Consider the following 15,113-nt stretch of genomic DNA (forward strand, 5'->3'; position numbering starts at 1 on the left):
TAATGAGGTTGTCACCGCTCAAATCAAATCATTCTATGAATGCAGTTCAGCTGCCTGGAGAAAATATTTTAATTAAGAGCTCCTGTTCCTTCTCCAAATACAAATCTATTTTCATATTGGGAATTCATTTACCAGAAACATAATGGCAAACAAGCTTATGTATAGATGGGAGTGGAGATGGGTTCTACTTATTGATCCTGGTCTTATCAATATTACCCTGGCAAACGTTGAAGTAAGTGACCAGTATTGCATATTGAGTGGAGTTGGTACAGTTGCCATTGAATTCCTGTTGCAAGTTCATTTCATAGTACCAGATTCAGATATGTTAACAGAAGTTGTCTCATGCATAAGTTCACTTGATGGATTGCCCTTCGAACGTTTCTCCATGCTAGATTCCCTGCTGCAGATAAATAGCTGGATCTTATTAAAGTACAAAATTCATTCGTGATACTTAATTTACATGTGTTAATAAGTTGAACTCTGATTATTTTTGATAAGTGATATAACTTGCCTGCATTGCCATCTGCTCAACTACTTTTTGTGGATAAAATTCCTGGTACGTTTCTGATTTTCTGATTTATGGAATTGTGAGGAGATTGCAAATTCTGTGTTTGGACATTTCATTCTGTGTGGTGTGACAAATGCAGGATTTTAGATATAATAGATAAACATTTGTCAATTTAAGGGTTAACAGCCTGGGTTAGAGAGTTTGACTACAGCAGTCCTTTTTTTAATGTTGTTTTGCAAGACCATAAAGCTTTTAGGAGCCAGAGGTGAAATTGACCAGAGTAAAAAAACAGTCTAGGTAAATGCAGACTGTGGGAGTCCCTGGGGAGTACATGTGTTTTCAGCCTGGAGAGTAAATTTGTTTTCAGCTTGGGGAGATGATGCAATTGCTGGGTGGATCTAAGCTATTTAGACATTTTGAGAAAGCGTTGGAGGTAAGTTCTCATCTGGCAACCTTTTCGTCCACACGCAAGGTCTTTTGCACTCGCAGTAGGATAGTTTTATATATATAATAGTATTTAAAGCAGAGCAGACTTGTCTCCGGACAAGGGAAAGGCTGAAAAGAAACAGTTGAAACTGTTTTTTGAAGACATCCAGCCAGAGTCTGCAGAGGTTCTAACAGGAGCCAAATCTGTTGTGGAAATCCTATTACTCTGTGCCGTTGGGCTGTGGGGTGGGTTGAGAGCTGTATCTTTCCTTTCTTCTTGTTTAATTGGGAATAGAGAGATGGTAATTGAATGTATTTTGTATATACTCTATTGAGTAGTATTGTTTATGGGGTAATTGTAACCTATTTTTGGGTGTGATGTTAAATAATTTAATATTGTATTAATAATAAAGTTCAAATACCAAATCCCTATTTCTTCCTGCAATTACTTCTGGAGTGAAGCATTCTTTCCGTGCAGTTTTATAAAATAAGATATTGGGGTTTGGTCCAGTATCCCAGCCACTTTTGGGGTCTGGGATCTTAATAATGCATTGTATATACTTTTCCTTGGGTTTAGCATCAGATATTTATGTGACCATTTGAAATATTTAAAATAGCCCAATTCAATCCTTAATTTTAATGGCTATTTGGATTTGTTTATTGTCATGTGTATTGCGATACAGTGAAAAGTATTGTTCTGCGTACAGTCCAGACAGGTAATTCCATACATGAGAAATACACAATGCAAATACATAGAATCAGGCATTGGATGAAGCATACAGGAGTGTGGTACTACTCCGTAGAGAAGATGTGTGAAGAGATTTTACAATAGCTCCCTTTATTCTTCACTCTTGCAGAATAAATAAATAAATAAATCAGAAATGTGATCTATGTTTGAGTTAATAAAAGTTCCGTATTTCATAATTTGTGATGCATCTTAATCTGTTTTAATGTCAGGTGATTCTTTATCGTTCTGTGTCATGAAGTGATTATCACAGTGGATTGCTCCCATGATTTTGTTACGTGCATTTTGTAGCAGAGATATCAAGCCAAGAGTTACACAGAAATTGTGCTAACCTGATGAATGCTGCTCTCACGGGAAAACTGAAAGTAGGAAACGTGGATTAATAGATTTCTCTTTAGACCCTTGTTGTGAAGAAACATTGAGTTTGCCATGAGGGAAGGTTTCTCCTCTTTCCTCCCCCTCCCCACTTCAAATAGTTTATAGTCATTGTTCTCAAGTTTGTGAATAGAAGTGTTCTTGTTTGGCTGGACATGGCAGCTGTATCTTTCACAGTGGTGGTGAGGCATCTTCTGTCCTAGTGTTCGCCTATTTCCCATAAGCAAAATAGAACAATAAAAACACAGTAAGCTCAGGAGTATGACTTTGAAAGTGAAATTGTGCTAATCTCAATACTTGAATTGTAAGATATGAATCGCTATCCTTTTTTCATCATTCCACTTCAACTTCTCACTCCACTATCTCTGACTCTCACCTCTCCCCATTCCTCTGTTTCTTTCCTTGCCCTTCCACAAGACACCCTTTCTGATCTTTTTACCATTGTGTCCAATTGATTTTGATTGTTTAGCATATTTGTTTTCATTTGTCACATTTCTCATGTTGATTTCTGTACACAGGCACAAAATAAATTCACAAGACTAAATTAGTATTTCAATTCAATATTATTATAATCATGTCATGGAAATATATATATTAAGCTATATTTATGCTTACCAATGTTTGTTTATTTTGCTAAAACAACATAGCATACCCTCTGTTTCTGTAGTACATTTTGTTAGAACCTGTTACATTTGCCCACTGGAAGAATTGGTGTGTTTGTGTGTAAGAAGTTGAGTACAAAGAGAATTTATTTTGTGATACAAGAAAAATGATTAACTAGCTAAGCCAGCATTGCTGTGCTCAGAATTGAACCAATGTATGGGTTTGCATTCAGAGTTCCAGTAAGACAATTACACTTCAATGCTTCAAAGCTTAATTGTGTAGTTTATGTTGAAGGTTCTGTGTGGACATTGTTTCCATTGTATTCTTTAACAGTATTAACAACCTTGATGTTTGAGGCTCTAGCTGGCAGTAAAAAAAATGCCCACTATAAATAGCAGCTTTCACAGATCGAGAGAATGTGTTATAAAAATTAATGGCCTGTGAATCTATTCCATGACTGGTGATTGATAGTCAAAACAAAATTGAATAACCCCAATATATTAACAACCAACCTACATGGACCCTTAACAGTAATAATGAATGTGGTTTAAAGTAGTATTGAGTTGCTCTTTAGTCCTTTGGTAATTATGTTAATATACTTTCACTAATCAAGAAATTAAACAATCCTACCAATATTTTGCTTTAACTGGGTGGTATCTCATTGGCGTTACTAATAAAGTGCAGAGATGGAACGTTCATCCCATCTGGCATTGAAAATCTCATCTGTGCCTTTATCACCTCCCAGGTTCAATTAGTTCAATACTCTGCTGTGTTCCATGCTCTTGTAAAAATAGCTTATCCAAAATTCTGCTTTTATACCAACCATACCAAATCCTTTTTGCCTATCGCCCCTCTTCTTGCTGACCTACAGTAGCTTTATTGTACGACATTCTGAAGGGAGAGGGTGAACAGCCAATTCTCGTGGTATACATTGGTACAAACAACATGGGTTTTTTTAAAAATGAGGTCCTAAAAGTAGAACACAGGGAGTTAGGAAGCAAATTGAAATGTAGGACCTCCAAGGTGGTTGTCTCAGGATTACTACCAGTGCCACCTGCTAGTCTATGCATAAACAGTGGGACATATAGGATGAATATGTGACTGAAAATGTGGTGTATGGGGAAGGTTTTCAGATTCCTGGGGCAATGGGACTGATTCTGTAAGCATCCCATGATCTATTCTGGGGGAGGTAGGACCAGTACAAACTGGAGGGGTTACATCTGGGCAGAACCGGGTCTGCTGTCCTTTGCGGGGGGAGGGGGGTTCTTGTCAGAGCATTCGGAGAGGGTTTAAACTAATTTGGCAGGGGGGTGGGAACCACTAAGGGTTCACAGCAGGACAAATCAAGAACAAGAAAGGCAACAAGGAGAATTGGAACAGTGATAGGCAGAGACATTAAGGGCACAATAAAAAAAATAGTAGGACCGGGTCAAGGAACGTTAAAAGGACGGTTTTGTACCTGAACACTCAAAGCATTCAGAATAAAATATAATACAGCCTTGATTAATTAGTTGCACAGATAGATGTGAAGGGGTATGATATAATTGAGATTACGAGACATGCCTCCATGGTGACCAAGGATGGGAACTAAACATTGAGGGCGATTCAGTTTTTAGGTAGGACAGGCAAGAAGGAAAAGGTGATGGAGTTGCATTGTTGATTAAAGAAGATATTGATGCAATATAGAGGAAGTATATGAGCACAGCCGATGTGGAATATGTATGTGTTGAATTAAGAAACGCCAGGGGGTAAAACAATATTCGTAGGGGCGGTATACAGACGACCGGGTGGGTCTAGCACAGTGGACTAAACAGCTGGCTTCTAATGCAGAACAAGGCCAGCAGCGTGGGTTCAATTCCCATACCAGCCTCCCCAAACAGGTGCCGGAATGTGGCTTTTATATGCATAGTGAGGTAGCTTTTCACAGTAACTTCATTGAAGCCTACTTGTGACAATAAGCAATTATTATTACTAAACTGTAGTAGTAATGTTGGGAATAATATATAATAATAATCTTTATCAGGGCAGCACGGTGGCCTAGTGGTTAGCACAACCGCCTCACGGCGCTGAGGTCCCAGGTTCGATCCCGGCTCTGGGTCACTGTCCGTGTGGAGTTTGCACGTTCTCCCCGTGTCTGCGTGGGTTTCGCCCCCACAACCCAAAAATGTGCAACGTAGGTGGATTGGCCACGCTAAATTGCCCCTTAATCGGAAAAAAATAATTGGCTAATCTAAATTTTAAAAAAAAAATAATAATCTTTATTGCCACAAGTAGGCTTACATTCAGAACATCTGTGATTTATGGGTGACTTTAAAGTCTGCATATAGATTGGGTAGGTCTAATTAGTCACCATACAATAGAGGAAAACATTTTGGAGTGCACATGGGATGGTTTTCTGGACCAATACATTGAGGAACTAACAAGGGAACAGGCCACCTTGGACTGAGAATTGTGCAATGAGAATGGATTAGTTGGCAATCTAGTTGTGAGAGAGCCCTTGGGGATGAGTGACCATAATATGATAGAATTCTTTATCATTGTGGATAGTGAGGTAACCAAAGAGAAAATGCTGGAAAATCTCAGCAGGTCTGGCAGCATCTGCAGGGAGAGAAAAGACCTAACTTTTTTTGAGACCAGATGACCCTTTGTCAAAAGTCAGGGCTTTGACAAAGGGTCATCTGGACTCGAAGCGTTAGCTCTTTTCTCTCCCTACAGATGCGGCCAGACCTGCTGATATTTTCCAGCATTTTCTCTTTGGTTTCAGATTTCAGCATCTGCAGTAATTTGCTTTTATATGCATAGTGAGGTAGTTGATTCTGAAACCAGGGTCCTGAATCTCAATAAAGGTAACAGTGATGAAGGTACTGGCGGGTAGGCTGGAGGAGTGCCTCCCGAAGGTGGTAGGTGAAGATCAGACTGGGTTTATGAGAGAGAGGCAGCTCTTTTCAAAGGGTATTGAACGTGGTTATGGCACTGGCGGAGGGGAAGGAAACAGGTGGTTGTGGCATTGGACTCTTGAGAAGGTGTTTGACAGGGTAGAATGGGGGTACTTGATGGCAGTTCTGGAGCGGTTTGGGATTGGACCAAGGTTTGTGGACTGGGTAAAGCTACTATATAAGGAGCCGAGGGCGAGTGTCTGCACAAATAACATCAGCTTGAGATACTTTTCTCTCCACCGTGGGACTAGGCAGGGTTGTCCTATGTCCCCCTGCTGTTTGCACTCTCAATTGAGCCATTGGCCATCGCATTAAGAAGTTCGGGGGTATGGAAAGGAATAGTGCGGGGGTGGGTGGGGCAGAGCATAGGGCGTCCTTATATGCTGATGACTTGCTGTTATACGTGTCGGAATCGAGTGTGTCAATAGGTGGAATATTGGAGTTGCTTCGGGTGTTTGGGTCTGTCTTGGGGTACAAACTAAATCCAGACAAGAGTGAGTATTTTGTGGTGTCTCGGCAGGGGTGAGGGATCTGCCATTCCGTAGGGCATGGACTCACTTCAGGGGGTGCAGGTCGCCTGGGGTGGGGGGGGGGGGCTTCGCAGGTACAACATTTTTAGTCTGATGGGGAGAGTGAAAGCTGATCTGGCGAGATGAATGGTCTCCCTCTGTCACTGGCGGGTCGGGTACAGGCAGTTAAAGTGAACGTGTTGCCGCGATTTCTGTTTATTTTCCAATGCCTGCTGATTTTCCTGCCAACGGCATTCTTCAGAGAAGTTGAAGGAATGATTACTTTGTTCATGTGGGGAGGTAAGGTGGCCAGAGTTAGAAAGGTGCTGCTACAGAAGGGAAGGCAGGCAGGGGGTTTGGATCTTCCGAACCTGATGTATTATTACTGGGCGGCGAATGTGGAGAAGGTGTGGAGCTGGGTCAGAGGGGTTGATTCCCAGTGGGTCAGAATGGAGGAGAGTTTGTGCAGGGGGTCAGGATTGAAAGCACTAGCAACAGTGCCGCTCCCGATGGCCCTGGGGAAATACTCAGAGTCCGGTAATAATAGCTTCATTGAGAATTTGGAGGCAGTTTCGCCAACACTTCGGGTTGGGGACAGAGTCAGGGGAAATGCCAATTCGGGGAACCACAGATTTGAGCCAAGGAGGTGGATGGAAATTTTCGGAAATGGGAGGAGATGGGGATTAAGACACTAAAAGATTTGTTTCTTGGGGGTCGGATTGAAGGAGCTGGAAGCGAAGTATGGGCTGGAGTAGGGGGAAATGTTTAGATTTATGCAGGTTCGAGATTTTGCCAGAAAGGAGATACAGAGCCTCCTGATGGAGCCGCTGAGGACAGGGGCAACTGGAGAAGGGGTAGTGTCGGCAGTTTACGGAGCTATTTTGGAAGAGGAGAAGGCACCACTGGAAGGGATCAAAGCAAAGTGGGAGGAATAGATGGGAGAGGATATGGAGAAGGGCTTCTGGTGTGAGGAGCTCCGGAGAGTGAACGCCTCAACCTTGTGTGCGAGGTTGGGGCTGATACAGCTGAAGGTGGTATATGGAGCACATCTCACGAGGGTGAGGATGAGCCGATTCTTTGAGGGGGTAACAGATGTGTGTGAAGGTTGCGGGGAGGGCCCCGCAAACCACGTTCATATGTTTTGGTTCGGTCCAAAACTGGAGGATTACTGAAGGGAGGTTTTTGGGGTAATCTCTAAAGTGGTGCACGTGAAACTGGACCCGGGCCCCCGGGGTGACCATATTCGGAGTGTCGGGCGAGCCGGGGTTGGAAGCAGGTGCGGAGGCAGTTATAGCCTTTGCCTCGTTGATCGCCCGAAGGCGGATCCTGATGGGATGGAGAGCAACCTCTCCACCCTGTGCCCTGGCATGGCAGGGGGACCTGTTGGAATTCTTGACGCTTGAGAAGGTTAAGTTTGAACTGAGGGGAAGGATGGAGGGGTTCTACAATTCATGGGCGTTATTCATTATGCATTTTCAAGAACTGGATAACATCAAACGTGGGTTGGGGGGAGGGGTGTGTGTTAATGGTGATTATGGGTGATTCCTGCTGCCTTTTTTGTCATTTGTTTATGTGAACATGCCGGTAATGTTTGGGGTTTGGTGGGAGGATGGGGTCGTTGTTATTGATATGGGGATTGACATATTCGTCACTGATTATTGTTTATTGTTGGTGGCTGTAAAGTGGAGAAAATATGAAAACGGAGGAGAATAAAAATGTTTCTTTAAAAAGTAACAATGATAGTATGAGGCAAGAGTTGATTATGATGGACAGGGAAACATCACTAAAAGGAAGGACAGTGAGCAAGGAACGAATAGGTGAACTCCAAAAGTTGTTTATTCCGATTTTGTCGAAACCATGGCTTACAAGGGAAATTATTGATAGCATTAGATTCAAAGAAGAAGGGAAGGTCTCCGCGGAACTCAATACAGTTCCAAAAACAAATAACAGGGCAGAGAGTAAAGAAATAGTCAGAAACCTAACTTTAGGAACTGCAGCTAACGGTAAAACTGCAAGATGTATAATGGTTAATGGGAACCAAAGAAGCAGGTCAGCATGTGAGGAGAAGGTAGAACTTAATAGTTTGAACAGGCAGGACCAGTCTAATGATAACGGAGGAGAAAGGAAATGTAAAAAATAAAAATGTAAGGTGACTGGGGTCGTGAACGTTGGGGACGAGGCTGAGTGTTATCAGAGTTGAAATCCGAACTCGGAACAGGAGTAGGCCATCTGGCCTTTCGAGCCTGCTCCACCATTCAACAAGATCATGGCTGATCTTTTGTGGACTCGGCTCCACTTTCCCGCCCAAACACCTTAACCCTTTATTCTTCAAAAAACTATCTATGTTTATCTTGAAAACATTCAATGAAGGAGCCTCAACTACTTCACTGGGCAGGGAATTCCATAGATTCATTACCCTTTGGGTGAAGAAGTTCCTCCTAAGCTCAGTCCTAATAAATTGGTCTTCTGTCAATTGGCAGGCAGTGACTAGTGGGAAGTATACTGCAGGGATCTGTTCTAGGACCCCAACTGTTCACATTCTATATTAATGATTTGTACGAGAGAACTAAATGTATTATCTCCAAATTTGCAGATGATACAAAGTTGGGGGGGAGATGTGAGGAAGATCCAGAGATGCTTCAGCGTGATTTGGTCAGGCTGAGTGAGTGTGCATATGCCTGCTGTACCTGCGCGCTTACTTTCAGCAACTGATGCACAAGAACACCAAGGTCTTGCTGAGTATCCACCTCTCTCAATTTACACCCGTTCATATAATAATCTGCCTTCCTATTTGTGTTAACAAAGCGGATAACCTCACGTTTTTAAAATAGGATGGCAAATTATTATTTGAATGGGTGTAAATTGCGAGAGGTGGATACTCAGCCACACCTTGGTGTCCTTGTGCCTCAGTTGCTGAAAGTAAGTGCGCAGGCAGTAAAGAAAGTAAATAGTATGTTGACCTTCATAACTAGATTTAAATATAGGGATGTTTTACTGCAATTGTGAAGGTCATGGGTAAGGTCAAACCTGGAGTATTCTGTGCAGTTTGGTGTCCTTATCTGAGGAAGGATGTTCTTGCTTTGGAGGGAGTGCAGCAAAGGCTTACCAGGCTGATACATGGAATGGCTGGACTGTCATGTGAGGAGAGACTAAATCGATTAGGATTCTATTCATTGGAATTAGAAGAGGGAAAGGAGATCTCATTCTAACAGGATGAGACGGGGTAAATTCAGAAAGAATGTTCCCAATGGTGGGGGCGTCCAGAATTAGGGATCATAGTTTGCGGATAGGTGGTAACCTTTTATGACTGAGATGAGGAAAATTTTCTTCTGTGCATAGAATCATAGAATTTACAGTGCAAAAGGAGATAATTCTGCCCATCAGGTCCACGCCAGCCCTCGGAAAGAGCACCCTACTTAAGCCCACACCTCCACCCTATCCCCATAACCCAACCTAACCTTTTCAGAGACCTGTGGCATTCACTACCACAGCAAGTAGTTGATTGGATTGGTTTATTGTCACGTCTACCGAGGTACAGTGAAACGTGTTGTCCTGTGTGCAGCTCAAACAGATCATTCCGTACATGAAAAGAAAATGCATAATAGGGCAATGTAAATGCATAGACACAGGCATCGAGTGAAGCATACGGGAGTGTAGTGTTACTCAGTAGAGAGATGTGTGAAGAGATCAGATTAGTGCACGAGTCCATCAGTCCATAAGAGGGTCATTTAGGAGTTTGGTAACAGTGGGAAATAAGCTATTTTTGAATCTGTTCGTATGTGTTCTCAGACTTTTGTATCTCCTGCCCGACCAATGGAAGAGAGAATAAGCCGGATGAGAGGGGTCTTTGATTATCTTTCCCAAGACAACGGGAGGTTTAGACACAGTCAATGGATGGGAGGCGGGTTTGCATGATGGACTGGGTAGTGTTCACGACTCTGTTTCTTCCAGTCTTGGGCTGAAAACGTTGCATGATTTCAAGAAGGAATTAGATATCGCATTTGGGGTTAACGGGATTATGGGGGGAGGGCGGAAGAAGGGTATTGAATTTGATGATAATGAATGGCGGAGCAGACTTGAAGGGCCAAATGATTTCCTCCAGCTTCTATTATATGCATATGGTGAAATATAAAATTCTCCTCCATGTTAAAGTACTTTTAAAGCTAGGTCATGTTTCTAACTTCCTCAGGTCTGTTTCTTTGGTTCCAACCTCCTTCGCACTATCATTGATAGTCACATCTTCAGTTACCTCAGCTTCATGTCCCTTTGCCTCTTCCTATTCTTCTTTAACATCCAGCTTTTGGTCACACTTCTGAACCTCTTGGCTTGGCATCCATCTTTTTTGTACTCCAGTTTCCTCCCATAGTCCAAAGATGTGCAGGTTATGTGGATTGATCATGATCAATTGCAATTGCCCCTTAGTACCCAGGGATGGACTGGTCAGGTTGCGGGATAGGGTGGGGTGGCAGGGGAGTGGACCTTGGTAGAGTGCTCTTTGCGGCAGCACGGTAGCATAGTGGTTAGCACAATTGTTTCACAGCGCCAGAGTCCCAGGTTCGATTCCCGGCTTGGGTCCCTGTCTGTGCGGAGTCTGCATGTTCTACTTGTGTGTGTGTGTGGGTTTTCTCCGGTTTCCTCCCACAGTCCAAAGATGTGTAGGTGGATTGGCCATGCTAAATTGCCCTTAGTGTCCAAAATTGCCCTTAATGTTGGGTGGGGTTACTGGGTAATGGGGATAGGGTGGGGGTGTTGGCTTGGGTAGGGTGTTCTTTCCAAGAGCCGGTGCAGACGCGATGGGCCGAATGGCCTCCTGCACTGTAAATTCTATGAGAAGGGTCGATGCGGATGATGCAGACCAAATGGCCTCCTTCTGCACTGTAAGGATTCCATGATTTTCTACATTAAAGGCATTATGCAAAAGCTATTGTTGCATATTGACCTGGCCCATTCCTTTTAGAGCACTGATTAGGTAGTCTCCAGGGAGAGGTGATCAAAATAAGCCATGAGATCAATTAAGAGATTGTTGTTGAAAGTCTGTCTGGATTTCTGCTGCTTGGCTTCTCATTATCTCAGCGACCTTTCAAGGTGAGAAAAAGCAGCAGGGAATAACAAGTGTTCTTTCATACACTGATTCGTTGGGTGTTTAATACGAGTTATTACACTGGAAAGCTTTGAGAATGTTGAAAACTTTTCAGTAGATAATTGTAAGGGGTATAGCTGAAGGAAGATGGGTATTTGTCAGAGAACGAAGGTAGTAATCCAGTTGATTTGAGTTTGATACCACAGATTGCAATAAACTGACTGATTCTGTTTGGCATTGGAAATTTGGCACTGCGTTAATTCCTTTGTTCACATGCTGTTATTATATGGGCATATAAGAATAACTATTTTTAATGGTGGTGATTTGTGCTCCCATTCTTGAAGGTGAAAATAACATTGCTCCATGAAGAAGTGTGTGTCTGTGTGACATCATCAGAAAAATTTTGTGAATTGTTACCAGCACTTGACACATAGGATATTAAAGAGTTAAAAGCATCAAAAGAGGGGAGAAGGTGATAACCCCATCTGTTTTGATTTTAAGATATGTTTTATATAATAAATATAATCTAGGCATTGGTTATATTTGGTTGTTTTGACTTTGAGAGAGAGATGTCGAGAGAGAGCAAACTGTTGAACTGGTCTTCTGACCTTTAATATTTAGCCTTAAAAACATTTTGGAAACAGTCCCAGTTTGAGTGGTTGTTCTCTTCTGTAAGTGATGAACTGGCATATGTGCACAGTACATAAATTCCCTGGTTCCTCTGGCTTTTGGCACTTGTTCTTGAGATACTATACGGAAGAGGGAGGCAGTGATTCATGTGGAATCTGAAAGCTGTGTTTGTGCACACTTCTCCTGTTGCTGTGCTGTAGTGCCAGCTTTTGTGTGTGTGTATATATATATATATATATATATAATATGTCAAAATATAAAAAACAAAATATTTAATTTTTGTGCTTATGACGGTGACTAAATGTTCCTTTGTGGAATTTGTGTATTTTTGAATGCAGCTTGTTACTTTGATAACTTGAAAACATCTATTCATTCACTAGTGTCACACAACTACTCAAAATAGAAGAAAAGAAAAACAAAACTTTGCTCTTCCTTCTCCCTGGTCACTTTTTATCATATTTTTATTTTCTTATGCTAACAGATTCATTTCATTTCAGATAGATTTGTTTTCTAAATGTAACTGTTGCATGACTGTACATTTGATACACCCAAGCCTCTCATGAAAATGTGCAGCTGAACAGCTGATAGAAAATAAGATTAACTGCAAATTTATAAACTGTTAGAAATTAATGTTCCCAGCACAAAAATAAGAACACTGCAGACTAACAATGGAAAATTATTTGATAAGGACTCGTCTACTGAGGTAGTATGGGCTGAGGTTAGAAACAGGAAAGGAGAGGTCATCCTGTTGGGGGTTTTCTATAGGCCTCCGAAAAGTTCCAGAGATGTAGAGGAAAGGATTGCAAAGATGATTCTGGATAGGAGCGAAAGTAACAGGGTAGTTGTTATGGGGGACTTTAACTTTCCAAATATTGACTGGAAACACTATAGTAGAGTACTTTAGATGGGTCCGTTTTTGTCCAATGTGTGCAGGAGGGTTTCCTGACACAGTATGTAGATAGGCCGAGAGGTGAGGCCGTATTGGATTTAGTACTGGGTAATGAACCAGGACAGGTGTTAGATTTGGATGTAGGTGAGCACTTTGGTGATAGTGACCACAATTCCATTACGTTTACTTTAGTGATGGAAAGGGATAAGTATATACCGCAGGGCAAGAGGTATATCTGGGGGAAAGGCAATTATGATGCGATGAGGCAAGACTTGGGATGAATCGGATGGAGAGGGAAAATGCAGGGGCTGGCACAATGGAAATGTGGAGCATGTTCAAGGAACAGCTACTGCGTGTCCTTGATAAGTATGTACCTGTCAGGCAGGGAGGAAGTGGTTGAGCGGGGGAACCGTGGTTTACTAAAGCAGTTGAAACACTTGTCAAGAGGAAGAAGGAGGCTTATGTAAAGATGAGACATGACGGTTCAGTTAGGGCGTTCGAGAGTTACAAGTTAGCTAGGAAGGATCTAAAGAGAGAGCTAAGAAGAGCCAGGAGGGGACATGAGAAGTCTTTGGTAGGTAGGATCAAGGATAACCCTAAAGCTTTCTATAGATATGTCCGGAATAAAAGAATGACTAGGGTAAGAGTAGGGCCAGTCAAAGACAGCAGTGGGAGGAGATAGGAGATATGCTAAATGAAAATTTTTCATCAGTATTTACACAGGAAAAGGACACTGTTGTCGAGGAGAATATTGAGATACAGGCTACTAGACTAGAAGGGCTTGAGGTTCATAAGGCGGGGGTGTTAGCGATTCTGGAAAGTGTTAAAATAGATAAGTCCCCTGGGCCGGATGGGATTTATCCTAGGATTCTCTAGGAAGCTAGGGAGGAGATTGCTGAGCCTTTGACTTTGATCTTTAAGTCATCTTTGTCTACAGGAATAATGCCAGAAGACTGGAGGATAGCAAATGTTGTCCCCCTTGTTCAAGAAGGGGAGTAGAGACGACCCTGTTAACTATAGACCAGTGAGCCTAACTTCTGTTGTGGGCAAAGTCTTGGAAAGGTTTATAAGAGATAGGATGTATAGTCATCTGGAAAGGAATAATTTGATAAGAGATAGTCAACATGGTTTTGTGAAGGGTAAGTCGTGCCTCACAAACCTTATTGAGTTCTTTGAGAAGGTGACCAAACAGGTGGATGAGGGTAAAGCAGTTGATGTGGTGTATATAGATTTCAGTAAAGCGTTTGATAAGGTTCCCCATGGTAGGCTATTGCAGAAAATACGGAGGCATGGGATTCAGGGTGATTCAGCAGTTTGGATCAGAAATTGGCTAGCTGGAAGAAGACAGAGGGTGGTGGTTGATGGGAAATGTTCAGACTGGAGTCCAGTTACTAGTGGTGTACCACAAGGATCTGTTTTGGGCTGCTGCTGTTTGTCATTTTTATAAATGACGTGGAGGAAGGCGTAGAAGGATGGGTGAGTAAATTTGCAGATGACACTAAAGTCGGTGGAGCTGTGGACAGTGCGGAAGGATGTTACAAGTTATAGAGGGACGTAGATGAGCTGCAGGGTTGGGCTGACAGGTGGCAAATGGAGTTTAATGCAGAAAAGTGTGAGGTGATTCATTTTGGAAGGAATAACAGGAAGACAGTACTGGGCTAATGGTAAGATTCTTGGTAGTGTGGATGAGCAGAGATCTCGGTGTCCATGTACATAGATCCCTGAATGTTGCCACCCAGGTTGAGAGGGTTGTTAAGAAGGTGTATGGTGTGTTAGCTTTTATTGGTAGAGGAAATGGGTTTCGGAGCCATGCGGTTATGTTGCATTTGTACAAAACTCTGGTGCGGCCGCATTTGGAGTATTGCATGCAGTTCTGGTCGCTGCATTATTGGAAGAATGTGGAAGCATTGGAAAGGGTGCAGAGGAGATTTACCAGGATGTTGCCTGGTATGGAGGGAAGATCTTACGAGGAAAGGCTGAGGGACGTGAGGCTGTTTTCGTTAGAGAGAAGAAGGTTAAGAGGTGACTTAATTGAGGCATACAAGATGATCAGAGGATTAGATAGGGTGGACAGTGAGAGCCTTTTTCCTCAGATGGTGATGTCTAGCACGAGGGGACATAGCTTTAAATTGAGGGGAGATAGATATAAGACAGATGTCAGAGGTAGGTTCTTTACTCTGAGTAGTAGGGGCGTGGAATGCCCTGCCTGCAACAGTATTGGACTCGCCAACACTTAAGGGCATTCAAATGGTCATTGGATAAACATATGGATGATAAGGGAATAGTGTAGATGGGCATTCGTGGGGTTTCACAGATCGGCGCAACATCGAGGGCCTATACTGCGCTGTTATGTTCTATATTATTGCCTGACTTGCATATCACATAACCTTGCAGATTATGAGTTAATTGGAA

At 42.4% G+C, this 15,113-nt stretch overlaps 1 protein-coding gene across 3 annotated transcripts in view; it reads left to right on the forward strand.

Annotated features, from left to right (window-relative positions):
* The window catches only part of LOC119979077 (ubinuclein-1-like), an 85,569-nt gene that overhangs the window by 4,303 nt on the left and 66,153 nt on the right, over window positions 1–15,113 (forward strand). The window lies entirely within an intron of this gene.

Source organism: Scyliorhinus canicula, chromosome 15, assembly GCF_902713615.1.
Source record: "Scyliorhinus canicula chromosome 15, sScyCan1.1, whole genome shotgun sequence".
Classification (NCBI taxonomy): domain Eukaryota; kingdom Metazoa; phylum Chordata; class Chondrichthyes; order Carcharhiniformes; family Scyliorhinidae; genus Scyliorhinus; species Scyliorhinus canicula.